The sequence below is a fragment of the Mus musculus genome, chromosome 4 (genome assembly GCF_000001635.26).
Source record: "Mus musculus strain C57BL/6J chromosome 4, GRCm38.p6 C57BL/6J".
Taxonomy (NCBI): domain Eukaryota; kingdom Metazoa; phylum Chordata; class Mammalia; order Rodentia; family Muridae; genus Mus; species Mus musculus.
In genome coordinates this window covers 96,194,208-96,215,945 of record NC_000070.6, presented here as the reverse complement: position 1 = coordinate 96,215,945, position 21,738 = coordinate 96,194,208, and the positions used below count along the sequence as shown (strand labels likewise).

At 38.0% G+C, this 21,738-nt stretch overlaps 1 pseudogene; it reads left to right on the top strand.

The window, feature by feature from the left end:
* Positions 1-20,923, top strand: part of Cyp2j7 (cytochrome P450, family 2, subfamily j, polypeptide 7) — a 41,648-nt pseudogene extending 20,725 nt beyond the window's left edge.

Genomic DNA, 21,738 nt, shown 5'->3' with positions numbered 1-21,738 from the left:
TTACACTGGACCTTTGGGAGCTCTCAGAGACTGAGCTACAATGTAAAAACTGTACACTGGCTAGACTGAGAGCCCCAACACATATGTAGCAGTTGTGCAGCTCAGCCATTATGTGTGTCCTTCAACAACTGGAATATGGACTATCACTAAAGCTGCTGCCTGTCTGTAGAATCTATTCCCTGACTGGGATGCCTTGTCTACCCTAAGTCAGGGAGGGTGCAGCTAACTCCATAGAGACCTGATGCTCCAGAGTAGGAGGATACTTAGGGAAGATGTCCTCCCGGTCAGAGGAGAAGGTGAGGGGATGAAAAGGGGGCTAAGTGAACAAATGTGAAGGGATGACTGGGAAGGGGGGTGTAGTGATTAGGATGAAAATGGAAAAAATTAATTAATTAATTAATTGATAGAAATATAAAATTAACTGGAGAACATGAACAAATAGAAAAATAAATAAATTATTTAATTAAGAAAATAATTAACAAATTAAATTTTTAAAAGTACATAATGCCTTTCTAGTACCCAGACAAAACTACTACAAGTTTCAATGAAGAAAACCTCATCTGCAGCTGTCTAGATCTCTTCATTGCTGGAACTGAGACATCATCCACAGCACTGCGCTGGGCACTGCTCTATATGACACTCAACCCGGAAGTGCAAGGTAAGCATGTGCTGAATACACCTGGAAAAGGGAGAATGGTACTTCTGAAAGTCGTTACTTAGATTGGGCCAGAACATAGAACTGCTTTGAGATGCGGCATTGTGGAGAAAGGTCAGGGCCTTCATACATCCTGTTAGGATTGTGATGAGACTAGGGCACAGACTTTATCTTTGAAAAAGTTTGAATTCTAGAGCTAAATAGAGAAGTCAGCAGTCTATGTGGTAGGTTCTATCAATGAATGCGAGTGTCTCATAAAAATCCACTCAGCCCATTTTTCCTTTTCAAAACTGTCATCCTATTTTGGCCTGGATATAATCAAGATGGCTTTGTTTGTTACCTGGCATCAAATTTATGTTACCTCTGTCTCTCCAGACTCAGCTACACATATTTTGCATGGTGCCTCCCTGCATTACATTTTCTCCATTAGCATTGCCCTTAATCTTACTTCTAAGTAGGGTTTGGGCTTTCTACCTACCAAAAAGGTGCTTTTTCAATTTCTTGAGGTTTAAAAAGAATCTTCTCAGTTACTACTCCCAAATATGTTTTAAATTCTGTCAAGAATTTAATGCTGAGCAAATTAGTGTCATTCTCTCCATCAAGAGATGTAGCCATTATAGGGCTGTGCAGATGGATTATGTAGCCACAGGGACTTTCATGACTTCAGAAATAGTGGCCCATCCCATTATATTATTTCTTTGACTATAGAAGATGACAGATAGGAATATTTTTAATGTTATAGAACATTTCTTAACATTGTGGAAAAAGGTTATATGTGAAGTATAAGTCACTGTAGCACACTCAAGTCAACTATTTTGTCATAGGATGAAAATAAGAGTAGCGATCATAATCTCTCCCATTAGTAAAGATCAAATGGTCATTTCTTGAGCTTCATTCACTTTGTAACACAGGGACTTTCACTGGCCTGGAACTCACCAAGTATACAAGGCTGTCATGCAAGTGAGGTAAAGGAATCTTTTCATCTCTGCCTCCCCAGAACACTGTGAATAGAAATATATGCCAACATACCTGGATTTTTACATGAATACTAAGTATCACACTCATATTCTCATGTTTGCATAGTTCTCTCTTTATTTACTGAGCTTTATTTCATACTTAATCTTTTATTTATTGATCAAAATGCATGTCATATCTATATATCTGTCACTCTCCATATGTTTGTTACCTACACTTCTGTTTCTATGATTATAATACTATAACCAAAACTAATTCATAAATATGAGACTTTATTTTCACTGATTGAATCTATGCAGAAAGTAAAGCACAGGAGAGCAAAGGCAGAAAACTGACACATCGCATCTCAACTGGAAAACACAAAGTTCAGAAAAAAGTAGATGTAGTTCAAAGATAGAAACCATCAAAACGTCTGCATTGATATTTTTCCTCAAACAAGTCTGTGCTTCCAAAGGTCCCATGGATTCCCAAATACTATCACCTCCTTAAACTATTTCAATAGGAAAGCCTTTATTTTACATTTCTCATCTAATACACTTCATTTGGGCCTTTGGTCTGTATAGGTTCATAGTATTTTATGATGCAAATGCATTTTACCTAATTTTAAAAGTCCCCATAGTTTTTAACAATTTCTATACTGTTCAAAAGTCCGAATTCTTTTCAGACACTGTAGGCAATCTTTTAAATGTACCCCACTATAAAACAAAATACAGATTTATATACATACAGTATACACCATGAGAAAATATTACATGCTAATCCCAAAATGGAAGAATACAGATACAGTGAGAAAATACAATACAAAGCAAAAATGAATTTCAGAGTTTCAATACCAATCTTGTAACTCCATGGATGAAGTTTGAAACTAGTTCCATGGGACTTAGATGGCCCCATCCATTTTGACTTCCTGCTGGAATCATCAACACTCTCTAGGTCTAGCTACTTATAATCCCTGTGTACAGCGATTTTTGAGGCATTTCCTGGGTGTGGGATCTCCAATATTTTGTAAGTAAATCCTGGATTTAATTATAAATATTCTTGCAATGGCCTTTCATAGACTTCTAATGGTGACTCTCCTGTTAGATGTTATCTTTGCTCAGAGGCTATCTCAAACTCTAAAGGTGGAATCACCAAGCCTGTCAATCTTGCATCTCCAAAACATGATGATGACACTGAGAAGTTCAACTGCCATGTTGTTTTTTTTTTTCCATTTTTTATTAGGTATTTAGCTCATTTACATTTCAGGTGCTATACCAAAAGTCCCCCATACCCACCCACCCCCACTCCCCTACCCACCCACTCCCCATTTTTGACCCTGGCGTTCCCCTGTACTGGGGCATACAAAGTTTACGTGTCCAATGGGCCTCTCTTTCCAGTGATGGCCGACTAGGCCATCTTTTGTTACATATGCAGCTAGAGTCAAGAGCTCCGGGGTACTGGTTAGTTCATAATGTTGTTCCACCTATAGGGTTGCAGATCCCTTTAGCTCCTTGGGTACTTTCTCTAGCTCCTCCATTGGGAGCCCTGTGATCCATCCATTAGCTGACTGTGAGCATCCACTTCTGTGTTTGCTAGGCCCCAGCATACTCTCACAAGAGACAGCTACATCTGGGTCCTTTCGATAAAATCTTGCTAGTATATGCAATGGTGTCAGCGTTTGGATGCTGATTATGGGGTGGAACCCTGGATATGGCAGTCGCTACATGGTCCATCCTTTCATCTCAGCTCCAAACTTTGTCTCTGTAACTCCTTCCAAGGGTGTTTTGTTCCCACTTCTAAAGAGGGGCATAGTGTCCAAACTTCAGTCTTCATTTTTCTTGAGTTTCATGTGTTTAGGAAATTGTATCTTATATCTTGGGTATCCTAGGTTTTGGGCTAATATCCACTTATCAGTGAGTACATATTGTGTGAGTTCCTTTGTGAATGTGTTACCTCACTCAGGATGATGCCCTCCAGGTCCATCCATTTGCCTAGGAATTTCATAAATTCATTCTTTTTAATAGCTGAGTAGTACTCCATTGTGTAGATGTACCACATTTTCTGTATCCATTCCTCTGTTGAGGGGCATCTGGGTTCTTTCCAGCTTCTGGCTATTATAAATAAGGCTGCTATGAACATAGTGGAGCATGTGTCCTTCTTACCAGTTGGGGCATCTTCTGGATATATGCCCAGGAGAGGTATTGCTGGATACTCCGGTACTACTATGTCCAATTTTCTGAGGAACCTCCAGACTGATTTCCAGAGTGGTTGTACAAGCCTGCAATCCCACCAACAATGGAGGAGTGTTCCTCTTTCTCCACATCCACGCCAGCATCTGCTGTCACCTGCATTTCTGATCTTAGCCATTCTGACTGGTGTGAGGTGGAATCTCAGGGTTGTTTTGATTTGCATTTCCCTGATGATTAAGGATGTTGAACATTTTTTCAGGTGCTTCTCTGCCATTCAGTATTCCTCAGGTGAGAATTCTTTGTTCAGTTCTGAGCCCCATTTTTTAATGGGGTTATTTGATTTTCTGAAGTCCAGCTTCTTGAGTTCTTTATATATGTTGGATATTAGTCCCCTATCTGATTTAGGATAGGTAAAGATCCTTTCCCAATCTGTTGGTGGTCTTTTTGTCTTATTGACGGTGTCTTTTGCCTTGCAGAAACTTTGGAGTTTCATTAGGTCCCATTTGTCAATTCTCGATCTTACAGCACAAGCCATTGCTGTTCTGTTCAGGAATTTTTCCCCTGTGCCCATATCTTCATGGCTTTTACCCACTTTCTCCTCTATAAGTTTCAGTGTCTCTGGTTTTATGTGAAGTTCCTTGATCCATTTAGATTTGACCTTAGTACAAAGAGATAAGTATGGATCGATTCGCATTCTTCTACATGATAACAACCAGTTGTGCCAGCACCAATTGTTGAAAATGCTGCCTTTCTTCCACTGGATGGTTTTAGCTCCCTTGTCGAAGATCAAGTGACCATAGGTGTGTGGGTTCATTTCTGGGTCTTCAATTCTATTCCATTGGTCTACTTGTCTGTCTCTATACCAGTACCATGCAGTTTTTATCACAATTGCTCTGTAGTAAAGCTTTAGGTCAGGCATGGTGATTCCACCAGAGGTTCTTTTATCCTTGAGAAGAGTTTTTGCTCTCCTAGGTTTTTTGTTATTCCAGATGAATTTGCAAATTGCTCCTTCTAATTCGTTGAAGAATTGAGTTGGAATTTTGATGGGGATTGCATTGAATCTGTAGATTGCTTTTGGCAAGATAGCCATTTTTACAATGTTGATCCTGCCAATCCATGAGCATGGGAGATCTTTCCATCTTCTGAGATCTTCTTTAATTTCTTTCTTCAGAGACTTGAAGTTTTAATCATAAAGATCTTTCACTTCCTTAGTTAGAGTCACACCGAGATATTTTATATTATTTGTGACTATTGAGAAGGGTGTTGTTTCCCTAATTTCTTTCTCAGCCTGTTTATTCTTTGTGTAGAGAAAGGCCATTGATTTGTTTGAGTTAATTAAATATCCAGCTACTTCACCGAAGCTGTTTATCAGGTTTAGGAGTTCTCTGGTGGAATTTTTAGGGTCACTTATATATACTATCATATCATCTGCAAAAAGTGATATTTTGACTTCCTCTTTTCCAATTTGTATCCCCTTGATCTCCTTTTGTTGTCGAATTGCTCTGGCTAATACTTCAAGTACTATGTTGAAAAGGTAGGGAGAAAGTGGGCAGCCTTGTCTAGTCCCTGATTTTAGTGGGATTGCTTCCAGCTTCTCTCCATTTACTTTGATGTTGGTTACTGGTTTGCTGTAGATTGCTTTTATCATGTTTAGGTATGGGCCTTGAATTCCTGATCTTTCCAAGACTTTTATCATGAATGGGTGTTGGATCTTGTCAAATGCTTTTTCTGCATCTAACGAGATAATCATGTGGTTTTTGTCTTTGAGTTTGTTTATATAATGGATTACATTGATGGATTTTCGTATATTAAACCACCCCTGCATCCCTGGAATAAAACCTACTTGGTCAGGATTGATGATTGCTCTAATGTGTTCTTGGATTCGGTTAGCGAGAATTTTTTTTTCCATTTTTTATTAGGTATTTCGCTCATTTACATTTGCAATGCTATACCAAAAGTCCCCCATAGCCACCCACCCCCTCTCCCCTACCCACCCACTCCCCTTTTATGGCCCTGGCGTTCCCCTGTACTGGGGCATATAAAGTTTGCGTGTCCAATGGGCCTCTCTTTCCAGTGATGGCCGACTAGGCCATCTTTTGATGCATATGCAGCTAGAGTCAAGAGCTCCGGGGTACTGGTTAGTTCATAATGTTGTTCCACCTATAGGGTTGCAGATCCCTTTAGCTTCTTTGGTACTTTCTCTAGCTCCTTCATTGGGGGCCATGTGATCCATCCAATAGCCGACTGTGAGCATCCACTTCTATGTTTGCTAGGCCCAGGCATACTCTGACAAGAGACAGCTATATCAGGGTCCTTTCAGCATAATCTTGCTAGTGTATGCAATGGTGTCAGCATTTGGAAGCTGATTATGGGATGGATCCCCGGATATGCTAGTGTCTACATGGTCCATCCTTTTATCTCAGCTCCAAACTTTGTCTCTGTAACTCCTTCCAAGGGTGTTTTGTTCCCACTTCTAAGGAGGGGCATAGTGTTCACACTTCAGTCTTCATTTTTCTTGAGTTTCATGTGTTTAGGAAATTGTATCTTATATCTTGGGTATCTTAGGTTTTGGGCTAATATCCACTTATCAGTGAGTACATATTGTGTGAGTTCCTTTGTGAATGTGTTACCTCACTCAGGATGATGCCCTCCAGGTCCATCCATTTGGCTAGGAATTTCATAAATTCATTCTTTTTAATAGCTGAGTAGTACTCCATTGTGTAGATGTACCACATTTTCTGTATCCATTCCTCTGTTGAGGGGCATCTGGGTTCCTTCCAGCTTCTGGCTATTATAAATAAGGCTGCTATGAACATAGTGGAGCATGTGTCCTTCTTACCAGTTGGGGCATCTTCTGGATATATGCCCAGGAGAGGTATTGCTGGATCCTCCGGTAGTACTATATCCAGTTTTCTGAGGAACCTCCAGACTGATTTCCATAGTGGTTGTACAAGCCTGCAATCCCACCAACAATGGAGGAGTGTTCCTCTTTCTCCACATCCACGCCAGCATCTGCTGTCACCTGAATTTTTGATCTTAGCCATTCTGACTGGTGTGAGGTGGAATCTCAGGGTTGTTTTGATTTGCATTTCCCTGATGATTAAGGATGTTGAGCATTTTTTCAGGTGCTTCTCTGCCATTCGGTATTCCTCAGGTGAGAATTCTTTGTTCAGTTCTGAGCCCCATTTTTTAATGGGGTTATTTGATTTTCTGAAGTCCACCTTCTTGAGTTCTTTATATATGTTGGATATTAGTCCCCTATCTGATTTAGGATAGGTAAAGATCCTTTCCCAATCTGTTGGTGGTCTTTTTGTCTTATTGACGGTGTCTTTTGCCTTGCAGAAACTTTGGAGTTTCATTAGGTCCCATTTGTCAATTCTCGATCTTACAGAGCAAGCCATTGCTGTTCTGTTCAGGAATTTTTCCCCTGTACCCATATCTTCAAGGCTTTTCCCCACTTTCTCCTCTATAAGTTTCAGTGTCTCTGGTTTTATGTGAAGTTCCTTGATCCACTTAGATTTGACCTTAGTACAAGGAGATAAGTATGGATCGATGCGCATTCTTCTACATGATAACAACCAGTTGTGCCAGCACCAATTGTTGAAAATGCTGCCTTTCTTCCACTGGATGGTTTTAGCTCCCTTATCGAAGATCAAGTGACCATAGGTGTGTGGGTTCATTTCTGGGTCTTCAATTCTATTCCATTGGTCTACTTGTCTGTCTCTATACCAGTACCATGCAGTTTTTATCACAATTGCTCTGTAGTAAAGCTTTAGGTCAGGCATGGTGATTCCACCAGAGGTTCTTTTATCCTTGAGAAGAGTTTTTGCTCTCCTAGGTTTTTTGTTATTCCAGATGAATTTGCAAATTGCTCCTTCTAATTCGTTGAAGAATTGAGTTGGAATTTTGATGGGGATTGCATTGAATCTGTAGATTGCTTTTGGCAAGATAGCCATTTTTACAATGTTGATCCTGCCAATCCATGAGCATGGGAGATCTTTCCATCTTCTGAGATCTTCTTTAATTTCTTTCTTCAGAGACTTGAAGTTTTAATCATAAAGATCTTTCACTTCCTTAGTTAGAGTCACACCGAGATATTTTATATTATTTGTGACTATTGAGAAGGGTGTTGTTTCCCTAATTTCTTTCTCAGCCTGTTTATTCTTTGTGTAGAGAAAGGCCATTGATTTGTTTGAGTTAATTAAATATCCAGCTACTTCACCGAAGCTGTTTATCAGGTTTAGGAGTTCTCTGGTGGAATTTTTAGGGTCACTTATATATACTATCATATCATCTGCAAAAAGTGATATTTTGACTTCCTCTTTTCCAATTTGTATCCCCTTGATCTCCTTTTGTTGTCGAATTGCTCTGGCTAATACTTCAAGTACTATGTTGAAAAGGTAGGGAGAAAGTGGGCAGCCTTGTCTAGTCCCTGATTTTAGTGGGATTGCTTCCAGCTTCTCTCCATTTACTTTGATGTTGGTTACTGGTTTGCTGTAGATTGCTTTTATCATGTTTAGGTATGGGCCTTGAATTCCTGATCTTTCCAAGACTTTTATCATGAATGGGTGTTGGATCTTGTCAAATGCTTTTTCTGCATCTAACGAGATAATCATGTGGTTTTTGTCTTTGAGTTTGTTTATATAATGGATTACATTGATGGATTTTCGTATATTAAACCACCCCTGCATCCCTGGAATAAAACCTACTTGGTCAGGATTGATGATTGCTCTAATGTGTTCTTGGATTCGGTTAGCGAGAATTTTATTGAGGATTTTTGCATCGATATTCATAAGAGAAATTGGTCTGAAGTTCTCTATCTTTGTTGGGTCTTTCTGTGGTTTAGGTATCAGAGTAATTGTGGCTTCATAAAATGAGTTGGGTAGAATACCTTCTACTTCTATTTTGTGAAATAGTTTGTGCAGAAATGGAATTAGATCTTCTTTGAAGGTCTGATAGAACTCTGCACTAAACCCATCTGGTCCTGGGCTTTTTTTGGCTGGGAGACTATTAATAACTGCTTCTATTTCTTTAGGGGATATGGGACTGTTTAGATGGTCAACTTGATCCTGATTCAACTTTGGTACCTGGTATCTGTCCAGAAATTTGTCCATTTCGTACAGGTTTTCCAATTTTGTTGAGTATAGCCTTTTGTAGAAGGATCTGATGGTGTTTTGGATTTCTTCAGGATCTGTTGTTATGTCTCCCTTTTCATTTCTGATTTTGTTAATTAGGATTTTGTCTCTGTGCCCTCTAGTGAGTCTAGCTAAGGGTTTATCTATCTTGTTGATTTTCTCAAAGAACCAACTCCTCGTTTGGTTAATTCTTTGAATAATTCTTCTTGTTTCCACTTGGTTGATTTCACCCCTGAGTTTGATTATTTCCTGCCGTCTACTCCTCTTGGGTGAATTTGCTTCCTTTTTTTCTACAGCTTTTAGATGTGTTGTCAAGCTGCTAGTATGTGCTCTCTCCCGTTTCTTCTTGGAGGCACTCAGAGGTATGAGTTTCCCTCTTAGAAATGCTCTCATTGTGTCCCAAAGGTTTGGGTACGTTGTGGCTTCATTTTCATTAAACTCTAAAAAGTCTTTAATTTCTTTCTTTATTCCTTCCTTGACCAAGGTATCATTGAGAAGAGTGTTGTTCAGTTTCCACGTGAGTGTTGGCTTTCTGTTTTTTTTTTGTTTTTTTTTTTTTTTTTGTTCTTGTTGTTATTGAAGATCAGCCTTAGTGCATGGTGATCTGATAGGATACATGGGACAATTTCAATATTTTTGTATCTGTTGAGGCCTGTTTTTTGACCTATTATGTGGTCAATTTTGGAGAAGGTACCATGAGGTTCTGAGAAGAAGGTATATCCTTTTGTTTTAGGATAAAATGTTCTGTAGATATCTGTCAGATCCATTTGTTTCATCACTTCTGTTAGTTTCAGTGTGTCCTTGTTCAGTTTCTGTTTCCATGATCTGTCCATTGGTGAAAGTGGTGTGTTGAAGTCTCCCACTATTATTGTGTGAGGTGCAATGTGTGCTTTGAGCTTTACTAAAGTTTCTTTAATGAATGTGGCTGCCCTTGTATTTGGAGCATAGATATTCAGAATTGAGAGTTCCTCTTGGAGGATTTTACCTTTGATGAGAATAAAGTGCCCCTCCTTGTCTTTTTTGATGACTTTGGGTTGGAAGTCAATCTTATCAGATATTAGGATGGCTACTCTAGCTTGTTTCTTCATACAATTTGCTTGGAAAATTGTTTTCCAGCCTTTTATTCTGAGGTAGTGTCTATCTTTTTCTCTGAGATGTGTCTCCTGTAAGCAGCAAAATGTTGGTCTTGTTTGTGTAGCCAGTTTGTTAGTCTATGTCTTTTTATTGGGGAGTTGAGACCATTGATGTTAAGAGATATTAAGGAAAAGTAATTGTTGCTTCCTGTTATTTTTGTTATTAAAGTTGGCATTCTGTTCTTGTGGCTATCTTCTTTTAGGTTTGTTGAGGAATTACCTTCTTGTTTTTTCTAGGGCGTTGTTCCCGTTCTTGTATTGGTTTTTTCCTGTTATTATCCTTTGAAGGGCTGGATTCGTGGAGAGATAATGTGTGAATTTGGTTTTGTCGTGGAATACTTTGGTTTCTCCATCTATGGTAATTGAGAGTTTGGCTGGGTATAGTAGCCTGGGCTGGAATTTGTGTTCTCTTAGTGTCTGTATAACATCTGTCCAGGCTCTTCTGGCTTTCATAGTCTCTGGTGAAAAATCTGGTGTAATTCTGATAGGCTTGCCTTTATATGTTACTTGACCTTTTTCCCTTACTGCTTTTAGTATTCTATCTTTATTTAGTGCATTTGTTGTTCTGATTATTATGTGTCGGGAGGAATTTCTTTTCTGGTCCAGTCTATTTGGAGTTCTGTAGGCTTCTTGTATGTTCATAGGCATCTCTTTCTTTAGCTTTGGGAAGTTTTCTTCAATAATTTTGTTGAAGATGTTTGCTGGTCCTTTGAGTTGAAAATCTTCATTCTCATCCACTCCTATTATCCATAGGTTTGGTCTTCTCATTGTGTCCTGGATTTCCTGGATATTTTGAGTTAGGATCTTTTTGCATTTTCCATTTTCTTTGATTGTTGTGCCAATGTTCTCTATGGAATCTTCTGCACCTGAGATTCTCTCTTCCATCTCTTGTATTCTGTTGCTGATGCTCAAATCTATGGTTCCAGATTTCTCTCCTAGGGTTTCTATCTCCAGTGTTGCCTCACTTTGAGTTTTCTTTATTGTGTCTACTTCCCTTTTTAGGTCTAGTATGGTTTTGTTCATTTCCATCACCTGTTTGTATGTTTTTTCCTCTTTTTCTGTAAGGGCTTCTACCTGTTTGATTGTGTTTTCCTGTTTTTCTTTAAGGACTTGTAACTCTTTAGCAGTGTTCTCCTGTATTTCTTTAAGTGATTTATTAAAGTCCTTCTTGTTGTCCTCTACCATCATCATGAGATATGCTTTTAAATCTAGGTCTAGGTTTTCGGGTGTGTTGGGGTGCCCTGGACTGGGCGAAGTGGGAGTGAACTGCCATGTTGTAATGACATTTGTCAGTTTGGATGACATTTGCAGAATATTTTATTTTCCAGAAGCAAAAGACTTGGTTTATGGTTCCACAAATGGACTATAAATGTGCGGCTGGCATGTCAGCAGGTATCCAGAGCAAGAAACTAATAAATAATATCTCAACTACACAGAGGAAACAGAGAGCAAACTGGAAATGGGGCAAGACTATTAACATTAATATCTAACCACAGTGACACACTTCTTTCAGCAAGGCTATACTACCTAAAGTTTCTATAATCACCACAAACAGTGCATGAACATCAATTAACAGTTTAAATACTCGAGTCTTTGGGAAACATTTTTATTCAAATTTCTACAATATGAATCTTCAATTATGATTTAAAAACATGTTTGCCTGAATATGTATGTTTCAAAAAGATTGAAAGCTACTGAAGATTACATTTGGCTTCTCTATCAGAGGCTCCAGAACAGCAGTAAATTTACATGACATTTGTGTACCCATGTTCATTTTGGAATATGCACAGTAGTCAAGAGAGAAGACATAGCAGAGTTTTGGCTGATGGTAAATACATAAAGCATGACATACATGAGTTAGAAAAGCAGTTCAATCACTAGGAAAAGAAGTTTTGATAAGCACTCTAACGTAGATGAGCTTTCAGGACAAGATGCGAATTTAAGTAACCAATTGCAAACTTACACAAACTGACCTCTTGCACTGAATTTGTTATCTAAAATATTAAACTCCCTAGACATAAATAATTGAATGTAGAAGAGAACTTAAATGTATTTCATAGGTATTAGGCTTCAGCTTTAATGCAATTTCTTGGCAATTACATCCATAATAAGATGAATTTGCATAATAATTATTGATTTGTGCAGTTAATCATAGCTAGGATGCTCTCCAGTTGGTTGAACACAGAACTGATCATAATTCTTGAGACTCTAAGACAAGAGTATTACAAGTTTGGGCATATTGGCTACAAAGACCCTACTCTAAGATCAATGAGTGGTTATCATGACAATTTTTGTTATATGCATATCCCCAGTTATATTTGTATTTATATTTATAGACTATAGTGCACTGAGATTCATCCATTGTTATCACAGAAGGAAAAAATCTAAATAAGATGTTGTAACCAGCATGTTATTTCAAATTCCTTTAAACTTTTACTAAGTTGAAAGGCAGTAAGGTTCAACAATCTTTATGGTAGCTTCCATGAGGACTTCTTTTTTTCTACAGGAAAGGAACAAAAGAAGGAAAGAGGGAATTATCTTTTCATATCTTTTCACAGAATAAAACACCATGTCTATTTGCATTTTACTTGGAAGAACATATTGAAATACTGATGTTGACTCCAAAAGAAATCTAGGAGAGTAATTTTTAGCTGGACAACAGTATAATCCCCACTGATTCAAAATAGGGTAAATATAGAGAGGACACTTAGCAATTTCGGTTATTGTTATGCTTATATCAGACAGTGTATTATTAGATAATTCTTAGAATAAGTCCTTTCTATCCTTAGGACTCAGATGAGTAACCTGAGCTTAAGATAATGTAAGTAGCTTCAGAGGCAAAAAAAAAAAAAAAAGAAAGAAAACCTGGTAAAAGTTTGCAATATAACTTTTAGTCTGATACATCTCCTTAAGTAATCACAGTCTACAGATGCTCAGGGGGTTTGAACTTTGTTTCCTCACTATGAACTCATATCCTTAAGTTGTTACCAGCAGGATAGTTAGCTTTGTGAACTGCATTAGTGACTTTGAAAGAGATGTCATACAGGTTAGTAAGATGGTTCAGTTTGTAAGAGGGCTGCAATCCTGAACTCCTGAGTTCAACCCCCTACAAACCAGATAGTACAGGAGGAGAACTGACTCCAACAAGTTGTCCTATGAACATCACTTTCTCATTTTGGAAAATGTGCAAGTGCACACAAATGAAAAATAGAATTTATTTTAAATATTTATTTTTTAAACCACAAACCAAAGAATCCCCCTCCTCCTTTGGATACTAGAATGCAAAAAAAAAAAAAAAAAAAAAAAAAAAAACTTTGCCATCTAGAGACAGAACATTTATCCTTATCAGGTAAGAAATCTCCTAGTACCTTGATTGTAGATATCACAAACTCTCAAACTGAATCCTAATTTTTCTAAACACTTTGGTTAAGGGAACTTAGTTGCAGAAGTCTGAAAGGGTACTGTTATGAGCTTGATCATGCTAATCCTGAATAGGTTGATATCTGTGGTTATGTTGTAAGCACAAGGAAAATCACAGAGCTGACAGTTTTTCAAAGCAGCTTATTAAGATGATGAGGAACATGGTGTTTCTTTGTCAAAAGAATACTGGGCGAAATGTAAAAAGACAACATCTTGGACACAACTTCCCTGTTTTCACAAGAAAGCACTATAATTTGAAGCTGGGTCCCCTGTTTTCTTGCAGAAAGAGTACACTCTGAGATTGATGGAGTGATTGGACAATGGAGGCAGCCAAGCACTGGTGACCGAGACTCCATGCCCTACACCAATGCTGTCATCCATGAGGTGCTGAGGATGGGCAACATCGTCCCCTTGAATGTTCCCAGGGAGGTAACAGCAGATAGCACGTTGGCTGGATTCCACCTGCCTAAGGTGACATTACACTTGCAGCTTCCCATCTTCAGTCTATTGTCATTATTTGAGTAACCTAGTCACAAAAGTAAAATTTACTTCTGCCCCAAGAAATCATTTAAAACTGAAGAGAGATTTTATTCATAGCAGAACATGAGCATTCCTCCTATGTGTGTCAGTGATGTTTATGTGTATCATGGGGAATACAGAAAAGGCAATTTCTTTTTGGAATTTGCTTAGTAAAAGACAGCTTTGTTTGCTAAAGAACATCCTCTTGTACTCCTGTGCTAATGTTCACTCATAAGAGTCAATATTTTTGCCATATCTGAAGTCACAGGTGGTTTTCCAGAGTTTTCTTAACATTCCACAGTTGAGAACATTCTATCACATAAAGAAATCTAGTCCAAAGTGAATCAGTAATTCTAAGAAAGGGACAGAAAAACACAGATAGTTGCCTAGAAAACATATATTGAGAATTCTCTTTATATCAAAATTTCATAATCCCCTTTTCATGAGTATTGATCACCTCTTTATTCAGTAAAAATTGTGATTAGGTGAAATAAGTTTGCATAATGTCTCTCTGCTACATTATACAATGTCCTAACCTTGGGATTTGGGAAGAAACTTGTTCAGATTATTTGTCCTGCCCAGGATTTATTATATTCATCATTAAAAGAGCTCCCTTATACTTTTATGCATGGGTCTTTCTTGCAATCCCACTGTTCCCAGACCCTAGCTTATAATCTACTCAGGATTTCTGCAGAGAGCTTTCCGGAGTACATTATACTCATTCTGCTTAAGGCACAATTATTATCCTTTCCATTCTTTCTCTATACTGTGTGCCAAACAAAATCAGACAGTTCTCTGCAGTAGCAAAATAAAATGTCTGGGGTTTTAGTTCAGCATGGTAGAAAAGGGGGAGCACAGCTGATCATTCTCATTCTGCCAGGAAGCAGAAAGAAAATCTTCAGGAAGTTTCCATCTCACTCCATTTATTCTACCCAGTTCTTCAGCATTGGAGAAGGTGCCACATATCAGGAAAGTCTACTGTCATTGTATAATGAGCTTTGCAGATGGTCTCACTGCTACTCTTACTGGTGTTCTATTATAATTTCCTGGACAATTCTAAATTACTCAGAATGTGTTGTTCTTAGGAAAGTTTTCAGAGTTCAGAGCAGAAGAGTCCATTCTGGAAACACAGATACAACCACTATAACACTTAGAAATAGAAAGCCTTAAATATACTATCAGCTCTAGACATTGACCGTCTAACTAGATACTATGCAAGTGAGTCAAAGAGCCATGGCTTTGATTTTACATGGACCTAGTTTCAGAAATGGCTGCATCTCTGCCTAGTATATGGCTGTAAGAAAACTGTTAATTTCTCATAGCATTGATCCCTGTATCACTATCATGACATAGAATAATGTACAGTCCTCACAAGAAGAGGTCATTCATGCAAAGCTTCCCACGCCATATAAGAGTTATAATTTTTATTTTTTACACATCTAAGATTTTCTGTCTGTAAAACATCCTAAAAAGGTGACCATGTAAGTGGAAGATTATAAATCATGAGAATGGCCAGAGGAAAGCACTCTGGCACTATCTAGAACTAGGTGCTCTGGGATGAAGCCCAGAGCCTGGGAGAGAACAAGAAAGGTTCTAAAGAAAACGATACAGGTTCTGACAACATGCAAGAGGATTAGTTTTATATCAGAGAGAAAATCTTTAAAGGGGATTGGTATGATTACCAATCTAAGAAAATAAATGCCAGCATATGATGTCTTAAGCAGTAGGGAAAACTGGCTTTGGGGAATCAAAGAATACCTCTTTATATTAGTACTGATGTAATTATACTACAGAATGGTTCATTAAAATAATGGAAGATGTGCATTTATAGTTATTAATGTGTATTTATGGCATAAGCATTGTCAGGTGTGAGCTAGATGAGGGTCTAAGTTATCAAGGAGGCAGGGGGATATTAGTACTGACATGACTCAATCAAGAGAGATTGAAAGAATGGTTTGGGACTTGGATGGAGTGAATGAGACAGTATGAGGTAAAGGCACACTCTAGGGAATCCAGGCATCATGCCAGGGAGGCTGGTGGACTGAGCTTGCTTACTCTACATGTTTGATGTGTTCCTACCCCTGCTGAGAGATTGAGTACAGCTACATACTGAAGGCTATGATGAGAGAGAGAAAGAGATGGTAGACACACGATCTTCTTTTGCAGACCTTCCATAGTCCTCACTATAGGAAGTAGCTATTTTGAAGGTTATCACCTCCAGTCAAATTATATTCCCATTGATGGTCACATGTCTTCTCCCTACCATATCCTGACCTATTCCCACAGACCAGCATTTTGTAATAAAACAAAGCCTAATGTCCCTGAAATGCGCTAAGCAAACACTGTCCATCAATGATCTGAACAAGGACAGGTTTTTGTGGGAGCTTAGGGTGTGAACAGGAATGGGATATTGGCAAGCCTCATCCATTGTGTTTATATCTCTTAGATCTTGGCTTTCTCCTTTAGGGCAAAATGATCCTCACCAATTTGACTGCTCTGCACAGGGACCCCAAAGAATGGGCCACTCCAGATATATTCAATCCAGAGCACTTTTTGGAGAATGGACAGTTTAAGAAGAGAGAATCCTTTCTGCCTTTCTCAATGGGTGAGTAGTAGTGAAAAAGAAACTAGTCAGAATCCCATCTCATCCCTTCCCTTCTCTTCTGCCTAGAGACCTTTACTCTAATTTGGCCATCTACATATAGTTCCACCCTGTGCATGTCCATAGTGCTGTTTCATGACCAGTGCTCTCTGGATCTAGCACTGCTTCATATGGCTCATATCTCTCAAGCCCTCCTTGGTTCTTTTGGAATTTTCAGCTCACCATGATTTCTTTTACACAACACTATAAATAGAAACCCAAAATCTTTGCCCCTTATCTAAAAGATATCTAAATATATGCCATGTTTTCAAAGTTTTTAAATGTTCAATTTATTTTAAGTGCTTATCTCTCAAAGGTACATTTCTCATATTTGTAATGACATGATGAGGAGAAAGGGGAGGGTGGCTACCTACACACTATAATGGGAATATCAGACAATATTGTAACTGTCATTTGAATAACTGAATTGTGTTCTGTTTTATACAAAAACTCTTGAACAAGTAAATCATTTGTCTTTTATGATTATAAGAATGCTTTTAAAATCTAATTAGTAAACTTGTGTTCTATAATTTCATAGTCAAGTAAAAAGATAGAGTGATGGCCCACCATCTTATATTTATAGCCACCCAGCTGTGAAAAATATACTTGTATTCTTCTATTGTTGAACCAGTAACAAGATATACTAGTGTATTATAACTATTTGCTTTTATGCATTGTATATATATATATATATATTTATGAATAATCTTTCAGGTCCTTAGTCTCATAAATATGCACTGAACATATATTACATGTCAAACAAACACATGAGAGTACTGGGATAAAAAATTTTCCTGACATCCACTTGGAACCTGTGACCCACAGCAGCCTTTCCAGCTGGAATCAGTATACAGTGACAGAGAAGTACAAAGTGTTGGCCAAATATGCTGCAGCTGGAGCTTAGTGTCTAACTAATTTTCTCACACTAAACCTTTTGGTCCCTTACACAGCCTCCAGAATGTGACTAAATGCTGCACAGAAGACACACTGGGGAATTCTGGGCATCCCCATGAGTGCCTAGATGAAACTATTTCTCTTCTCTTTGTTTTTCCCTGTGCTTCTGAGGTACCTTTGTTGACCATTCACTTTCATTGGAAAGATGGCAGAATACAGGACATCTCTCCTCTGTTCCTATTCATAAAGAACATAAAAAGATTTGAATAACAGCTCAAAATCTCAGCAATTTATTTTATTCATTTATTTTAATTATGCTCAGTTATTGAATCAGATCCTGAAAGTCTAGAATATGATTATTTTTGCATTCCACCTACATGATCTATGTGTTTTTTTCCTAGGAATGCAGTGAAAGGTAATTTAGAATATCCCCATGGCTTTCACAGGAAGTTGGTCCTCTAGGCCAAGTGAAGTCTGCATACACCCAATATCTTCATATTGAAAAATATTTTCTCATAGAGGATTCATAGATTGTCACTTTAGTTGTCCTTCTAGCTGTAACAGGTATAAAATCAAAATAGCAGCACACAGAGACTCACAGGTGTTTCCTGGGATTCTGTGAAAGGGAAAATGATCGAGTAGCCTTTAGCCCGGGCTTTGTTACTTGAAATTCCCTCACTGAAACCATGTCTGGGATGAACAACTTCTTAGGAGAAAGTTTCATTTGGTTCATGATTTCAGAGATTTCAGCCTGTGCTGAATTGGCCAATAGGTCTGTGGCTAGAGTGACACAGAACATCAGAAGTTTTTGGCTGAAAACTAAAGTTACCACATTGTTGCCTAAAAGAAAAGAAAGGATGTTACTTGTGTTCTGTTGTCCCATTCAGAACATGACTGAAATGACCTACAATTAAGCATATACCCAACAGTGCCATAGTCAAGATAGTAACTGAATTGGTTACTGTTCTATTGATGTGAGGGGATGCTATGACCAAGGAAATTCTTATAAAAGAAAGCATTTAATTGGTTCCAGATTAGTCCATGATCATTATGGAAAGAAGTAGACAGTCATTGCACTGAAAGCTTTACATCCTGATCCACAGAGAGAGTGAGGGAGAGAGACAGAAAGAGAAAGAAACAGTCAGAGACAGACACACACAGAGAGACAGAGACAGACAATCAGAGACAGAGACACAGAGAGACACACACAGAAGGGGGCTCTGTGTGGCTTTTGAAAGCTTAAAGCCTACTTCCAGTAACACACCTCCTCCAACAAGGCTATACCTTCTAATTCTTAAAATACTTTCCCTTCCTGGATACTACTCATTCATATATATGAGCCTATTAATGTCATTCTTTCTCAAACCACGGTAGGAAAATCAAAATTTCCCATTAACAGGCTGAAATTTCAGTCACTTGCTCCATACTGAAACACAAGTTTCCACCTGTCCAGCCATGGTCAGGAACAAAGAGAATAATTCTCATTGTTGCCAAGTGAAGAAGGATTAGCTTCATGGCAAGGACAGGTTCAGGCAGAGCCACAGAGAGGGTATTTGAAAGAACATGTCCTTAACTCTGGATCCTAACTTTGTTTATCATGCTGTGTGGACTCTTACAGGAGAATCTTTGGAATTTTCTAAGTTGCTAGTCATATTCATGGCAGGTAACAGGACCAGCATGAGAACAGAGAAATGAAATATGATAGTAAAAAAAAAACAAAACAAAAAAAACCACAGATGTAATGTAAGATATTAGCATCATAATAATACATGTAAAATATATCTCCTCAGGTCTGCTTTCATGTTATTTTCTCAAAAACTTGTATTAAACATATACGTAATGCAACATGCATCTATCAAACGATTCTAAAACATTTAATGTCCTTGAAAACCAATGAATCTTCTTAAACATCAACCCCACAGAGAAGGACACATGCTATCGTTCCTTCTATGATATCGTTGTTGGGAACCCTCTGAGGACAGTGGAAAAGATGTTCAAATATTCCTAATAGTTTTATCTTAGTGTTGGTCTAAGTATCTTATAAATTTCCTTTTTTTTTTGAAGTTTTTACTTTTTCAGATAAAATGTACTATTATGGAAGAAAGAAAGGACTTGATGACAAAGTAGATACCTCAGTTGTTAAAGGACTTGCCTTGGAAGTACAGAATATAATATAATCTCCAGAACACACATAAAAAAATTGGAGCAAGTTGGCATGTGTTTATAATCCTAGCACGTAAAAGGAGGTTTTCTTGAGATTCAGCAGCCAGGCTAAATTGGCAAGTTCTAAAGAGTCAGGATCATATGTAAAATGTGGGAGGTACAGCAATGAGGATCAACAACTTTGTCTTCTAGAATCTATATCCATATTTGCACCCAATGAGAACACATATGCAGGAACACATCCATAAGAACAGGAGCTTAAATATGGGTTAGGGTGTAGATGGAGTGGGGCAATACTGTAGATGGAGTGTGGCAAACTTGATGAGGATGTTCACAGAGGAAGAGAACAGTGGAGTGCTAGAGTTGTCCATCATCATAGACTTCTCATATGAAACTAGATATTTGAGAGAGGGTCTGATGAGAAAGCATGTATAAAAATAGGTACAGATACAAACACATATGTTTATAAAGACACTTCAATGAATACTCAGTGTGGACGTGTGTTGTGTGAGTGACCCAGAGCAATGGCTCCCATACCTATGAGAATACTTTGTCCCCAGATCTTACCACCTACCTATCATTATTCAATGCAAAGGACAAGGATATCTGTGAAAAATGACAATTTTCATGGCTGGCAAAATAATAATAATAAAAAAAGAAGTCTGCGATGTATTATTATACCAAAGGTCAAGAAATGGCAATTTGAATCAGGTTGTAATTGCTCAGTCAAAAAGATATTAGACATAAACAACTGGGCACAAAGTCAAGGGTTACTTCAGAATTTGCAGTAGGAAGGTGGGGAACCCAGTCCCAAGATGTGCCAATCGGAGCTGAGAAAGTAACTTATCTTTTGCTTTTGTCCTTCAGGAAAGAGAGCTTGCCCTGGAGAACAACTGGCCAGAACTGAGCTGTTCATTTTCTTCACTGCTCTTATGCAAAAATTTACCTTTAAGGCCCCAGTTAATGAAAAGCTGAGCCTGAAGTTCAGAATGAGTGTCCCCATTTCCCCAGTCAGCTACTGCATCTGTGCTGTCCCTAGACAATGATGCTGGAGAAAGAAAGAGAAAAGAGAACAGGAAGATATGCTCTGAATCTTCTGGGCCTTCCTCACAAGAAAGGAAAAAGATGTCACAAAATGAAAGTAATTCAGGAACTATTAAAGAAATTTGGCTAAGAAAAATGAGCCTAATTTTTGGAATGCTAGCCCTTTCTTAATTTGGTGTTTGACAAAATACTTATAAGCTTCATGACATACCTTTTCATCTAAAATTTCAAGGAGAACTGTGGTTCCTCCTATAAAGAAAATGCATTGCATTTAATTTAAAATTAATTAAAAATCAAAAATTTTAATTAATTAAAAATTGAACACACTGAGTGCATCAGAAATTACATCTCTAGTGGTATGGTGTCAGTGGCCTCCTTTCATACATTGGTATTTATGTCTGGCCCATTGAAATGTTAGCCTAAAATAATGCAAAGAGAGAATAAGAATCGAAAATGAGCTTCTCTTTGCATCTAAAGAAATAGCCATGAAATCTCTCTCATATGATCAAATTGACCCTAACTTATAGAGTTCTACTTCCAAGTGTTTCTTGAGAACAGCAGAACAGGGATGCTTTCCTACTCAGAGGCAGTGAAAGCAAGGGGCATAAAATCAGTTGCTTTTTTATTTTAATTTTTCTCTGTTCTTTATAAATTTCACATCATGTACCCCATTCCCTTTCACTTCCCTTTCATATTGTGCCCACTCTTCATCCTTGAAACTTCTCCCAGAGAATAAAACAGCTTGTGAAGCAGTAGTGTGTCACAGTATTTTCAAAAACATATACTTTTGTCCATATATATTTGCTTACAAATGCTCACTGCAATGAGTCATTTCTCTAGTAGAAGGCCTCTGGCTTTTGTTGCACTATCAATACAGGAACCTCATTGAGAGTCTTCTAGGATATCCTGATGTTGCCCTATGTCATGGAAATATTCTTGTTTGGGATGCCCCTTCATCCACTACAGAATTTCATGGATAGTATAGAGGTAT